This window comes from Crocodylus siamensis, chromosome 2 (assembly GCF_052110815.1).
Source record: "Crocodylus siamensis isolate JL-2025a chromosome 2, ASM5211081v1, whole genome shotgun sequence".
Taxonomy (NCBI): Eukaryota; Metazoa; Chordata; order Crocodylia; family Crocodylidae; genus Crocodylus; species Crocodylus siamensis.
The window spans coordinates 124,445,148-124,458,065 of NC_143396.1; positions in this window are offsets into that span (position 1 = coordinate 124,445,148).

Sequence of the window (12,918 nt, forward strand, 5' to 3'; positions counted from 1 at the left end):
CAGATGCAACAGCAGTTTGGATCTGATGCAACAGCAATTTAACAGTAACATCTTGGGACTTGTTCCTTTTGGAATCATCCTCCATTATCTGCATAAGTACACTTGCTAATATTGGTGAGTCCCATTTTCAAGCTGCTTGCATATGGCCTGCTAAACAGGCTGTTTAAGAGAAATATGTAATGTGACATGAGATTGTCTAAACTTGATTGCCTTCTGTGATGAGGCTCTGTGGATGTGGGAAGGCCAGTGGATGTGGTATACCTTGACTTTAGCGAGGATTTTGATACCGTCTCCCAAGCTAAAGAAGTATGGGTTGGATGAATGGACTGTAAGGTGGATAGAAAACTGGCTGTATCATCGGGCTTAGAGGACAGTAGTTAATGGCTCAATGTCTAGTTAACAGTATCAAGTAGCGTGCCCCTGTGGTTGGTCCTAGGGCTAGTTTTGCTCAATATCTTCATCAGTGACCTGGAGCATGGCATAAAGTGCACACTCAGCAAGTTTGCAGATGACACTAAGCTGAAGGGATTAGTAGCTATACTAGAGCAGTGGTCTCCAAAGAAGGATGCGTGCACCCCAGGGGGTGCACAAGATGATCCATTGAGGTGTGGGAAGAAAATATTAGAACTTCTATTTATATTTATTTTTTATCTAAAAAAATAAGAAAGAAATTAAGCTTTACTAATATTTAATATACAGATTGACACTGGTGCCCTCACTCGGTCTGTATGTCAGATGGTCACATGTTACATACGGTATGCGAGTAGTACATGTATGTAATTTATAAATAAATAAATATACATATATATGGGTGCATGCTCAACAATTTTTTACTGATAGGGGTGCGCGATCAAAAAAGTTTGGAGACTACTGCACTAGAGGGTAGAGGTAGGATTCAGAGGGACCTAGACAAAGTGGAGGATTGGACCAAAAGAAATCTCACCAGGTTCAATAAAGAAAAGTGCAAAGTCCTGCACTTAGAACAGAATAATCCTATGCACCACTACAGGCTGGGGAGTGACCAGCTAAGAAGCAGCTCTGAAGAAAAGGACCTGGGGGTTAGAGCGGACAATAAGCTGAATATGAGCCAACAATGTGCCCTTGTTGCTAAGAAGGCTAACAGCATACTGGGCTGCATTGGTAGGTGTGTTGCCAGCAGATGGAGGAAAGTGATTGTTCCCCTCTGTTTAGCACTGGTGAGGCCACATCTGGAGTACTGTGTCCAGTTTTGGGTGCCCTAATAAAGAAAGGATGTGGACAAATTGGAGAGTCCAGTGAAGGGCAACAAAAATGGTTCAGGGGCTGGGGCACATGACTTATAAGGAGAGGCTAAGGGAACTGGGCTTATTTAGTCTAGAGCAGAGAAGATTAAAAGGGGGTTTTATAGGAGCCTTCAACCACCTGAAGGGGGGTTCCAAAGAGGATGGAGCTGGACTGTTCTCAATGATGGCAGATGACAGAACAAGGAGCAATGGTCTCAAGTTGCAGCAAGGGAAATTTAGGTTAGATATTAGAAAAAACTTGCTCACTGAGAAAGTAGTAAAACCTGGAAGAGGTTACTCAGCAAAACTGTGAAGGAGATATGGTTGACTTATATTCTTCAGATATTGGCTTATATTTTTCATATCCATGCATCATTTCTTGGTAATGCTAAGTATGTGAGAGAAAGCCTAAGCACAAGGGAATATTCCAAAGACAAACTTGAAGGGGTATGGGGGGAGCCTAATATATAGGGCTTTTTAAAATCAGTACTAACTTTCCTAAACTGTTCCTCAACTCAGAGATTGCTATTTAGGCATTACAATAAAAGTAGCCTCCAAGAAGGAATTTGAAAGAGAGAATGGTGAAGTTTCTGATGATTTCCTCATGCAATGTGTTGTGCCGGAGAAAGCACTTACACAGCATACAAAAAAGCAAACAGAAAGATAAGACTGGCATTTCTGGAGGTGAACCTGAGTTGGGCTGTTCACTGGACAAACTTTGTGATGGGGTAGTTTTCTGAAAGAACAGAGGGTGAAGGAATGAGAGAACTAGAAGAGCCAATGAGTCAGTCAATTGAGAGGGCAGAGGGACAGCAGGGAGAGGGTGCTGAGAGTGACAGAGAAGTGAAGGACAAGGGACGGGAGGTCTCGGAGGTACAAGGTGAGTCAGAGTGCAGTGGGTAAGTGGGCTTTGTTGAAAGAAAGCAAGTGATTGTTAGAGAGGGAACTCAGTACTGGAATGGTTAGAGTAGGAGCCATGTTTTGGGAAGAAAAGAGCAGAGTCATTTTGGAGAGTGGGAGTATTGATCTAGGACTGAAGGTCAAAGGAGGGTGTGAGGGAGAGGAGGCAGGAGGTTAAAGGGTCAGGCAGGAAGCCATAGTGAAAGTCAGTATGGATGAGGGCAAGAGACTGTGGTGGTCCAGAAACATACGTTAGCCAGAGGAGCAATAAGATGCACAATCATGGGGCAGTGACATGACAAACCAGGGGCATGAGTACCCTGAGTGAAACCGGTCAGCACTGTCAGACATCCAGGCTATAAATAGATTGGGGGCCTTTTCAAAGTCTATCAGGTTCTCTCTGATCCCATCTCCAACCCACACACGCACCCGCTGAGATGAATGGCTCCATTCATTCCAACTGACGTTTTGTGGGTATTAATTTCAGAATCTCTTGTAAAACAAAAATTCATTGAGGCCCCTTCCCTTTGGCTCATTCATTTCCTGAGAGCTGCCTGGAGATCACAGGCCTCTTAGTATATACCCTCAGGAAGATGGAGTGCCCAACCCGCAATTCCGGGGAGGCTACAAGAAAGTCATTAATCAGAAACCTAGCCTCTGACCACACAGATGTTGCATCACAGAGTCTTCTTGTCAGGTTCAGTAGCACAGCCCACATATGAAAGATCAGTTATTGTCTTCCACGGCTGAAACATTTGACAGTACAGGGAACTCTGGGATAGCGCATGTTTTGAGAGCATTAAGGGTTCAGGATTAAATTCCAAAAGGAAAAGGGAGTAATTTGATAACAGATTTTTTTAAACAATGCAGGCATCCGTGCAACAAGTTGTTACGTTAGCCATGAGAGATCCAAAATAATAGCAACAGGTTTGGCAGCCACTTTGCTGTGATCACAGTCTATCACACAGTCCACTGCTGTCTCATGGTGTTCTGGGGCTTTTCCATTCATCTGTCTTTATCCACCCGATATTTCTAGTCTTAGAGTGTAGGTTCCTTAACCATCTTTTTGTGCTGTGGTTGTGTACTGCCTGCCATGGTTGGATCTGGGTCCTTCATGTAGGCCTCTGAGCACCACTATGACATTCCTATTCCAACCACCAAGCCATAATCAGAAAAGCCATCATCATTAGAATTGCCAGAAACGTGTTCAGAAACATTTCATTTACTTAAAAATGGCCCTTACAACAAAAAATAAACAAAAGTTTTCACTGAACAGTCTTGTTTTCAGTTTTGTTTCAAAGAACCCTAACATTGAAAATGTTTCAGTTTTTTCAAACTGAAAACCAAAAATATTTCTACTTCGGTCTCATCCCCTGTAGTTTGCTTTACATTGGAATGAGAAGAAATTGTGTGGCAGAGAAGTTTCTGCTTGTTTTTTGATCCCCAAACTAAAACATATTGCAGAAAATAAAAAGTTTTGACCAGTTCCAATCATCACACTAAAGGGTTGGTTGGCAGTCTTGACCGAGAAAGGAGAGGGTACAGGCACACAGAATGAATTGTTTCATCTCCAGAAGGTATCTCAAGGCTATTAAAAACAGACTGTAACAGAGCTACTGACTCCTGCTCCTTTAAGAAGGAAAACTGCAGCTAAAGGGCACATCTAGATAAGCAGGCACATGTGTTTCCCTGGGGACAAACAGCAGCAACACACAGTTGTGCTGCTGCTACTTGTACTCGGGAAATGCTACATGTGCACTCTGGAGCACAGCAAATTGCCCCAGGTGGGGTAGGGGAGACTGGTGCCAACACCTGGGATGGCCCCAGTAGCCCTACCTGGGGTTCTGGGGGTCTCATGGGGCAGCAGAGCCTGACCGGTAGCCAGAGCATGGCTCTGGCCAACCAGGCTCTGGTTTCAGGTGGCAGTGGTAGCCTTAGGGTTGTTGGGGCCCTGGGCAAGAGAATCATTTGGGCCCCAAATAAGGGGCCCCTTAGAGCCACTTCCTTGCAAAAACTTTGGCCCTCCCCAAACAAAGTGGGGCTCCCTGAAGTGTGGGGCCCTAAGCAGTCTCCTGGTTTCCCCTCTCCTAAGGCTGCTACTGCAGGTGGCACGCACTGCAGTCATCTGTGCCACCCCAGGTTTTTTTCCATGTGTTTTTTAGATACCTGGATTTCCTAGTATCTAATTTTGCCACTGTGCTGAAAACATGCAGTGCAGCAAATGGATCCACATGTACCGCATGTGTATCATAGTACCTCAAAAGTTTTTCAGGCGCCATAAGCTGCATGTTCCTGCTTGTGTGCATGTGGCCAGAGAAGCCAGGCAGTGGCAAAACTCTGCTGCCCAGGCAAGGGAGAGGCCATCAGGGTAAAGGGTTGCACAAGGGAGTAGGTGGCTGGAAACCTGAGGCCACTGATTGCTTATTGCAGGCTTGGCAGCCCACAATAAGCCAAAATGGCAATGCCTGACTTGAGCAGCAGGAGGCTGTTAGAGCAGGAACTCAGCATGGCAACCAGACATTAGGCCCTGAGGAGGAACTGCTACAGGTGGTTAGGGAGTCATTTGACCAGAAGGGGACTGGGCCTGAGGCATATAAAATCCAGGTCCTGAGCTGGTTGGGCAATCTAGCCATGAACGTTATGTGCCCCCGGCAGCTGGGGGGGGCACAGCTGTGCCGACAGCAGCAGGAGTGTGCTGGCAGAGGTGGGAGTCCAGCATCAGTGAGCAGGGAGCTCCCGCACTGTCGGTGGCAGGGGTGGAGGTGGCAAGCTCCAATCACAGGTCGGTGACAACCTGCAGGTGCTGCCAGCAGCACTGGCATTGGCCAGGGTGCCGCCAACAGTGTCAGCAGCGCCTTTTTGCAGGGGCTTCACTGCCACATGCAGGGGGTGCAAGTGCACCCATGTGCACCCCCTACGTATCGCCCCTGAGTCTAGCCCTGTAAGAGCTCTGGGCAAGAGAGCTTGCTGGGACAATGCCAGGCTGACTTTAGAGCTGTTCTTGGAACTGCCAGCCAAATACTGGTGCCTTACAAAGGAGTACAACCTGGGTAAGGGGTAGTCTGGAAGCAGGTTATGTTTTGTTACAATTTACACCCAGCAGTTTGGGTTTTTGGATTAATAGGGATTGGCAGAAGCCCAAATCATGCCTGAGCAGCATGTGACCGCATTGAGTCTGGCCAGAAGACAAGTTCAAGGCAAAGACTGGAGCCAGAAGGCCCAGAACCTGGAGCAGGGCAGTGCTTGGGGCCAGAGGGAGAGAAAGCCCAGGGAGGCTCAGCAACCAGAGTGGAGCAGAGACAGGGCCAGGGGCCTCAAGACCAAGGTGATCAAAATAAGGGCTAGAGACGAGGTCCAATACAGTGGGCCCAGGCTAAAAGGCCTAGCTAGAGGAAAGGGATGGAGGCTGAGAAGGCCAATGCCTCAACAAGAGAATGCTTGTACAGTGACACCTTCAAGGTGTAGGCATGGTGTAAGGGGTGGATGGAGTCATATAAGACACTGATCATGGACACCTGTGGTCATGTAAGAGTAAGATCAGGCTCGGGAAGGCCAGAGGCAGCCTCCTTTTTCCCAAAAACACAATAAAAGGAAGGTCTGGTAAGTAAGTAAAGAGGAGAGCACCCAAAAAAAAGCATAGTGGCCATCAAGGGACATTGTGGCCACCTCCTGGGATGAGCAATGTTACACAGACCCTAAAATCATTACTGATAATAGAGGCAAGAGATAACAAAAATCACCTGCTGCATCAATTGTTAACTGAAGACCCAAATAGATGGAGGCTTAAGAGGCTCAAAAGTCATAAACTGCTTATATATAAAGCCCACAAGTTCCTGGAAGAAATTGCTAATGCTAAACCAAACCTATGGGCAGCTATGGAGTGGGCCAACCGCTGGGAAAGATCAGACCTATTCCTACTGCATTTTATACTAACTCCAAATGAGTCCCCCATTGAACATGACCTTGACAGGGAAGTGTCAGTCAGGCTAAACAGATTGAGATCTGTATAAGGACGCTTCAAAACAACACTTCACAAGATGAACACCTTGAACAGCCACATGCGTGAATGTCGTGTCCAACAAATAGTACAGCACTTAATTGAAAGTGGCAATCTTTACAAATGCCCAGATGGCGTAGATGGAATCATCCCACTGAGCAATAAAACCAGACTGTGGTTCATAGATTTGGGAGTTGATATCTGATGCCATATGAGAGAGAGAGAGAAAGAAAGTAAAAAATGTTACCAGCTACTCTGTACTGTATGTTGAAACACAGGGCTGTGGTCACCAGGTTGACACTGGAGACAGGGAGAGGAACCCCACAAAGGCCAAGCAGGTATTTCCACATTCAAAAACAACTAAACTTGCCTTCTACTCACCACAACACCTGACATTTTAAGTGATTTTGCTTCTAGCTTTCTTTGTGGAACAGAGGCTCTGATAACAGGACTGGATTCTATGGTTTCATTTAGTGACACAGGAGAATTATTAGTATCACTTCACCCTGCAAATAGAAACTCATTCTACTGTCTATTTCTGGGATTTCTTAATTTATTTGCATACAGTTTCCAGCTGTTCTATTAAACTTACATATATACATTCCCTATATCTAGGGACATACTGAATTAGTGATTTTGCGGATTTCATGGAAACCACAAAATCAGGCATTGTCTATGAACTTGGGCAATGCCTGCAACATTAACAAAATAAATTTTAAAAATTACTAAAAATAAAATGCTGGTTCCCCAGTGGGAGCCAGCAGTTTTCCTGGCCACTGTGGCTTGGCCTCACAGTCTCTTGGGGTGGGAAGGGAGCTGCTGGTTTGAAGGGGATGTGGCCTAATCTGCAGCAAGGGGTAGGGCCACACAACAGACAGCCCACTTGGCCCATCAGGGGCAAGGGGCAGGGCCACATGATGGACAGTCCGCTTAGCCAATCAGTGGTGAGGGGCAGAGCCACCAGACCCCCTCAGCCAATCAAAAGCATAGAGAGGGGCCACCATGGCAAGGCCACAAACTTGAATGCCTCTATAGATGTCATAGATTTCATAGACATAAGGGCTAGAAGGGACCTCAGAAGATCACTGAGTCCAGCCCCCTGCCCAAGGGGCAGGAAGTCAGCTGGGGTCACAGAATCCAAGCAGGAAAAGCATCCAAATTTCTCTTGAAGGTGCTCAGTGTAGGTGCTTGAACCACCTCTGATGGCAAGCCATTTCAGACCTTGGGGGCTTGGACTGTAAAGAAATTCTTCCTTATATCCAGCCTAAAATGGTCTTGCAGTAGTTTATAGCTGTCTGACCTCGTCATCCCTTGGGGCGCTCTGGTGAACAAACGTTCCCCCAGATCCTGGTGGTCACCCCTGATAAACTTATAGGTGGCCATCAGATCACCCCTGAGCCTGCACTTTTCCAGGCTAAAGAGTCCCATAGCTCTCAGCCTGTCATCATAAGGTCTGTTTTCCTGACCTCTGATCAAGCGTGTGGCTCTTCTCTGAACTCTCTCAACCTTCTCCACATCCTTTTTGAATTGTGGTGCCCAAAACTGGAGTCAGTACTCCAGCTGCGGCTTCAGCAAGGCCTAGTACAAGGGGAGAATGACGTCCTGGGATTTGCCTGAGAAGCATCTAATGATGCAAGCCAGCATTTTGCTCGCTTTACTAGCCACAGCATCGCATTGAAGGCTCATGTTCATCTTGTGGTTATCGATGACCCCCAAGTCTCTTTCTTCCGTAGTGTTAGCTAGTATAGCACTGCCGAGCCTATAAGGATACTGCAGGTTTTTCCTCCCAAGGTGGAGAACCTTGTATTTTTCAGTATTAAACACCATCATGTTCTCATCCGCCTATTTGATGAGCCTGTCCAGGTCAGCCTGGATTGTGCTCCTGTCTTCGGGGGTGGATGCTTTGCCCCAGAGTTTGGTGTCATTGGCAAACTTAGCCAGTCCACTTCTGACTCCAATGTCCACATCATTAATGAAGATGTTGAACAGTATGAGTCCAAGGACAGAGCCTTGGGGGACCCCACTGGTCACAGGGCACTGTGATGATTGACTTTCGTCAATTACCACCCTCTGGGTCCGACCACGGAGCCAATTTCCCAGCCAGTGGATCATGGTGGACCCAAGGCCACATAAGTTTGATACTTCCCCCCTATACAATGCTCATGCTACCCACATAAAGTTTGCTTAAGCAGGTAGCATGCTCATTGGTTGTTGTTCAGACACTACTATTTTGGAATTGTACAGCGTGAGTTACTGAGTTCAGCAAAAGCATTAGTGCTAGCACTAAAAGTACAAGGGTCAAGTGATTATGAAAAGGCAATTGTCTTAATGAATTAATGTCTGTACAGTGTATTTGAAGAACACATTATACATGTTCTAGAAGTGCTAAATATTCCTATGTAGCCCAAGGACCAGAAGACCTACAAGCAATGCAGAGGGGAAGTGGACTTTTGTATGGTAATACTTTTAAAGACAAATAGACACAGGCTCCATTCTGAAGGAGCAGGCATCTACCTTTGCCCCTTCCAAAACTCAACGAAGAAGAAAATACAGATGTAGAGTTGACTTCTCACCTTAACTCTCATTCTTTTCTCCCCAGTTCCCCTTAATAAATAATTGTCACCTTCTTATATAATCAATTATACAAAAAAAATGAATGAAGTAATCAATGCAGTTACAAAGTCAAAAAACAGGTCCAGTCCCAATGCTATACACATATCAGTCAGACAAAAGATTCTTGACTATTTTTTATGATTCATAAAAAGTGCTTTTTGTCTGTTTTTTTATGATTCAAAAGACAGCTTTTTTACAGTTCAAAAATATTTGGGCCCCCTAAATTGTGGGGCCTTGAGGGTCACTTTGTTTGCCCTCTCCTAAGGTTACTACAGCAGGTGGCATGCACTGCAGCTGTGTGTGCCACCCTGGTTTTTTTCCATGTGTTTTTTAGATACAGTAGATCAAATGTTATACCAAATCATTTGAAATATTAAATCTTGTCCCACTGAAGATTGAAACAGTTCTCTTATAGTTAAGAGAGAGGAGGGAAATGGTGCTGTAGTACAAGATGGACAATAAGAGGTCCACTGAACTCCAGTCCAAGTCAATGTGAAAACTCCACAATATGGTGCCAAGGAGCAACAAAGGCATGCCATACGCTGGCTACCCTACCTGAACAAGATAGCAAGATAGTAGCTGCATTAAGTCATCAATAGACGCATATCAATAAGTTCTTCCTTTCACTGAGCAGATATGCCATACCTTAGTACAGGCAGTATAAACGTCTTCCTACAGGCTTTATTGGTATTCATAAGAGGGCTAATTTCCATTTAAAGTTTCGTGGGTCTAAGCCAGAAACTTAGGCAGACTACTACTGCAGAACTGTAGTCCTTGACTCGGAATTGCCCCTCTAACAAACTGCTCAAAACACTCTGCTGCTTAGACCCTATTTGGTGCAGAATTAGAAAATAAGAAATATCAGCAGGAATGTTGGAGCAGTACAGCGTCCTGGGCTACGTAGGCCCTCCATCTCTTTGCCAGCTGTTGTCCCTTAGAACTGTCTGGTATAGCTACTAGAGGGAAATGCACCCACAGAGAGTGACCCTAATTAGGGTAAAAGACAATTGACATACTGTCTTGGAAAGAACAGTTTTATTACTAGAACTTTGATAAAGAACTCAGTTTCCAAAATCAATATTTCTATAATTCCTTAACACAAGCTCAATAAAGTTTTGGAGAATCTAATTTTAAAATTAATGGTCCAGAAGATAGAAGCCCAGATGTTAATCTAGATGTTGCCAGAAGTAACACAATTGTTGCTCCTTCTACCTCTTTTTGTAATTTAATGCCTGCAAATTCCTTTGCATGAAAACATATTGAAAAACAAGTTAGAAAGACACTGTCTGATGCAGAGTAGATAATCAAAATTGACTTTTTTTAGGGATTACTAACTGGTTTTATGAACAGCAATAAATTTTCAGAGGGTGGGATAAACTGATGACAAATGCCAAAGTTTGCTGTTCCACAATCTAAAACAGCGATAATGAAATCTCATGTTTCAAGGTATAAGTTGATCATCCAGTGGTGAACAGAAATGTGCCTAACCCAAGTGTCCTATATTACATAATAGCCTAATTGCATGGTTCACCTACCTCAGAAATACGTGTACTGACTATATTGTCTGAGACATTATGACAAATCTTGAGGTTCTTGGATTTCATGGTTTAGTTACATATTTCTGACAACTCTTCCCACACAAAAATATCCTTTACAATTGAAGGGAGATTTCGTTTTATAGATTTTTTATCCACTTCCCATATTTAATAGAGAATTATGTTCCTAATTTAGAAATCTTTAGGATGGCTAAAAATTTTATTGAAAGGGCATTATTCTCAATTCCATTCTACAGGCTTTGACCCATTCTGTAGAATTTTTTTCTTTCATTCCCTCTAAATTCTATAGGATTTTTCCTAAGACTTTATCAAAAGTATTGGGAAGCAGGACTGTCTTGACACTGTTATATCATACTGATCTATGGCATATGACAATGCAGATGAAACATTTGGGATTCCTGTTTAGCTAGCCCATTGTCTACTATCTGTCCTCCTTTAGAAGCCCTCTGAGCTAATGTATGAAGTGCAAACAAATCCTAAAGCAAGATTTGGCATATTAAACTGAAAAATGCCAGCCATTAGATAAGAGGAAAACAACTTATTTTTCATATCCCAACAAGAAGTTGGTAGGAGATCCACAAGTACACAGATTTCCATCCTCCTGATTTATTCTTCAGGAGTTCAGGACTTTTGGGCTAGGGACAAAAATTACACACACACTGCTATAAGTGATCAGAAATCAGTTCACATATGTAACACAACAGAAGTTCAGTGCACATAAACTGCTCTCAAAATAGCCAAATCAGTTTACTGAACTTCTGTCCCAGATCCCCTCCAGATTCAAGTTAACTCACAGCTTCCCAGAATCCCAGGATGCTTTGTATCTCCTCTGCAAGCCTCCCACCTTGCAGAGTGGGTGGGCTAGCCTTGGCCCAAGCTGTGCTCCAACCGAGTGGGGAGACATGCTTTAGTGCCTCCCAGCTTCTGGCCTGGACCCCTGCTGGCATGTGACAGCATTTTCAGAATAAAAAGTGAATGTCTGTTCACTTGCTTATTGGTTGAATGTATGCAGCTTAGACTAACCTGCAAAGATTGAATCGATTCAGCCTCGGGCTTTTTGACTGTCTGTACTTAGCCTCGAAGGATTCAAGGAAAGATCTGCCATTTATGTAGTTCACAAGAATGACATCAACCAGGATTAGAAGGAAATAAAAATAATTTACAAAAGGGTTTTACAAATGATACAAATCCTCCTGCCTCAGGACATAAAGTAACTAAGTTGCAAGGAAACTGAGGAAAAAAACTTTCCCTGTGGAATTGTATCCTATAAACACAAGGGTGCTTGCACCTTGCTCTGAAATCAACAGCCAATGGTCAATGTCAAAGACAGAATACTAGACTGGGGTACCAGATAACAGGTTTGCCTTGATATGGCAGTTCCTGTGTCCCAGGGACCCAAGCCATCATAGGGAGGCTGCAAAGAGACATATAATACATTGCTGTTTGGAAAGCTGCCAGAATAGTGTACACATTGTTCTCTCCCTCTCACCAGTGTCACACTTCAGGCCAAAGCACAAACAACAAAAACTGCATAAATCTCCTCACCACATAAAACCTGGAAATGGAGTGAGTTTTAGACAAAGCATGTCACACCTTTAGTTTTGAAGTTCATAATTAGAACCAAAATATTGATATTACAGGGGCCAACAAGCAGGAGTTAGAGTTTGCTTTTTAAATTTTAATTAATGTTCCTAGCAATAAGGCTGTCAGGAGGCCAGTATGAGAATAGACTCCCTTAGTCCCTCAGACCCTTTATGGCTTCTTCCAAGCATTAGTATTTACCAGTAAGTGCAAAGCAGCAGTATGAACCACGTGTGTGCCCATAGACCTATGTAGGGCTATACAGCTTATGGATTTGACTCCTCAAAATTATTCCATGCACTACTAAAAACTATTCAAATCATAATGCTTGGTCTCCATGAAAATACGTGACTAGGCCATGAAAAATCTATTAGGAACTGAACACCCTTTCTGTCTACATACTGCATACATAGAGAAATCTAAGATCTTTAAAACAGGCCTTTCCAGTTGTAGCGTCTTGGCTGAATCAGGTGCACCCTTTTGTACTTAGGTAGTCATGGAGATTTGTTAAATACACATCAAAAAGGTGGTTTGCTGCTCTTGAAGACACTAATGGAATAATCGTACTCCTAAATCTGTCTCTTCCATCTACAGTCCTTGAGAAGAGAGGCTTTTAAAAGATGGGAGAAACATACAAGGAAATGAAATATAGCAGATTCAGGATATAAAATTAATTGCAAAAAGTCAGAACTTCTAGACATTAGTGTAGGACCACATGCACAAAAAGAGATGAAAGATAGTTATAGATATAAATTGGTAACTACTGTATTAAAATAATTAGGGGTAAATATTACTAAAAAATTATGGGACTTGTACAGCTCCAGTTATAGTCCTTTGACCAAAAGAATCAAAATAGATTTAGAAAATTATCAAAATATGAAGTTTCATGGTTAGGTAGAATCACAGCAATTAAAATAAATAGTCTAGCTCAAATTATTAGTTTTAGTTCAAACTCTACCTCTTATAGTGCCAACACATCTCTTAGGTGAATGGCAGAGTAAGATACATT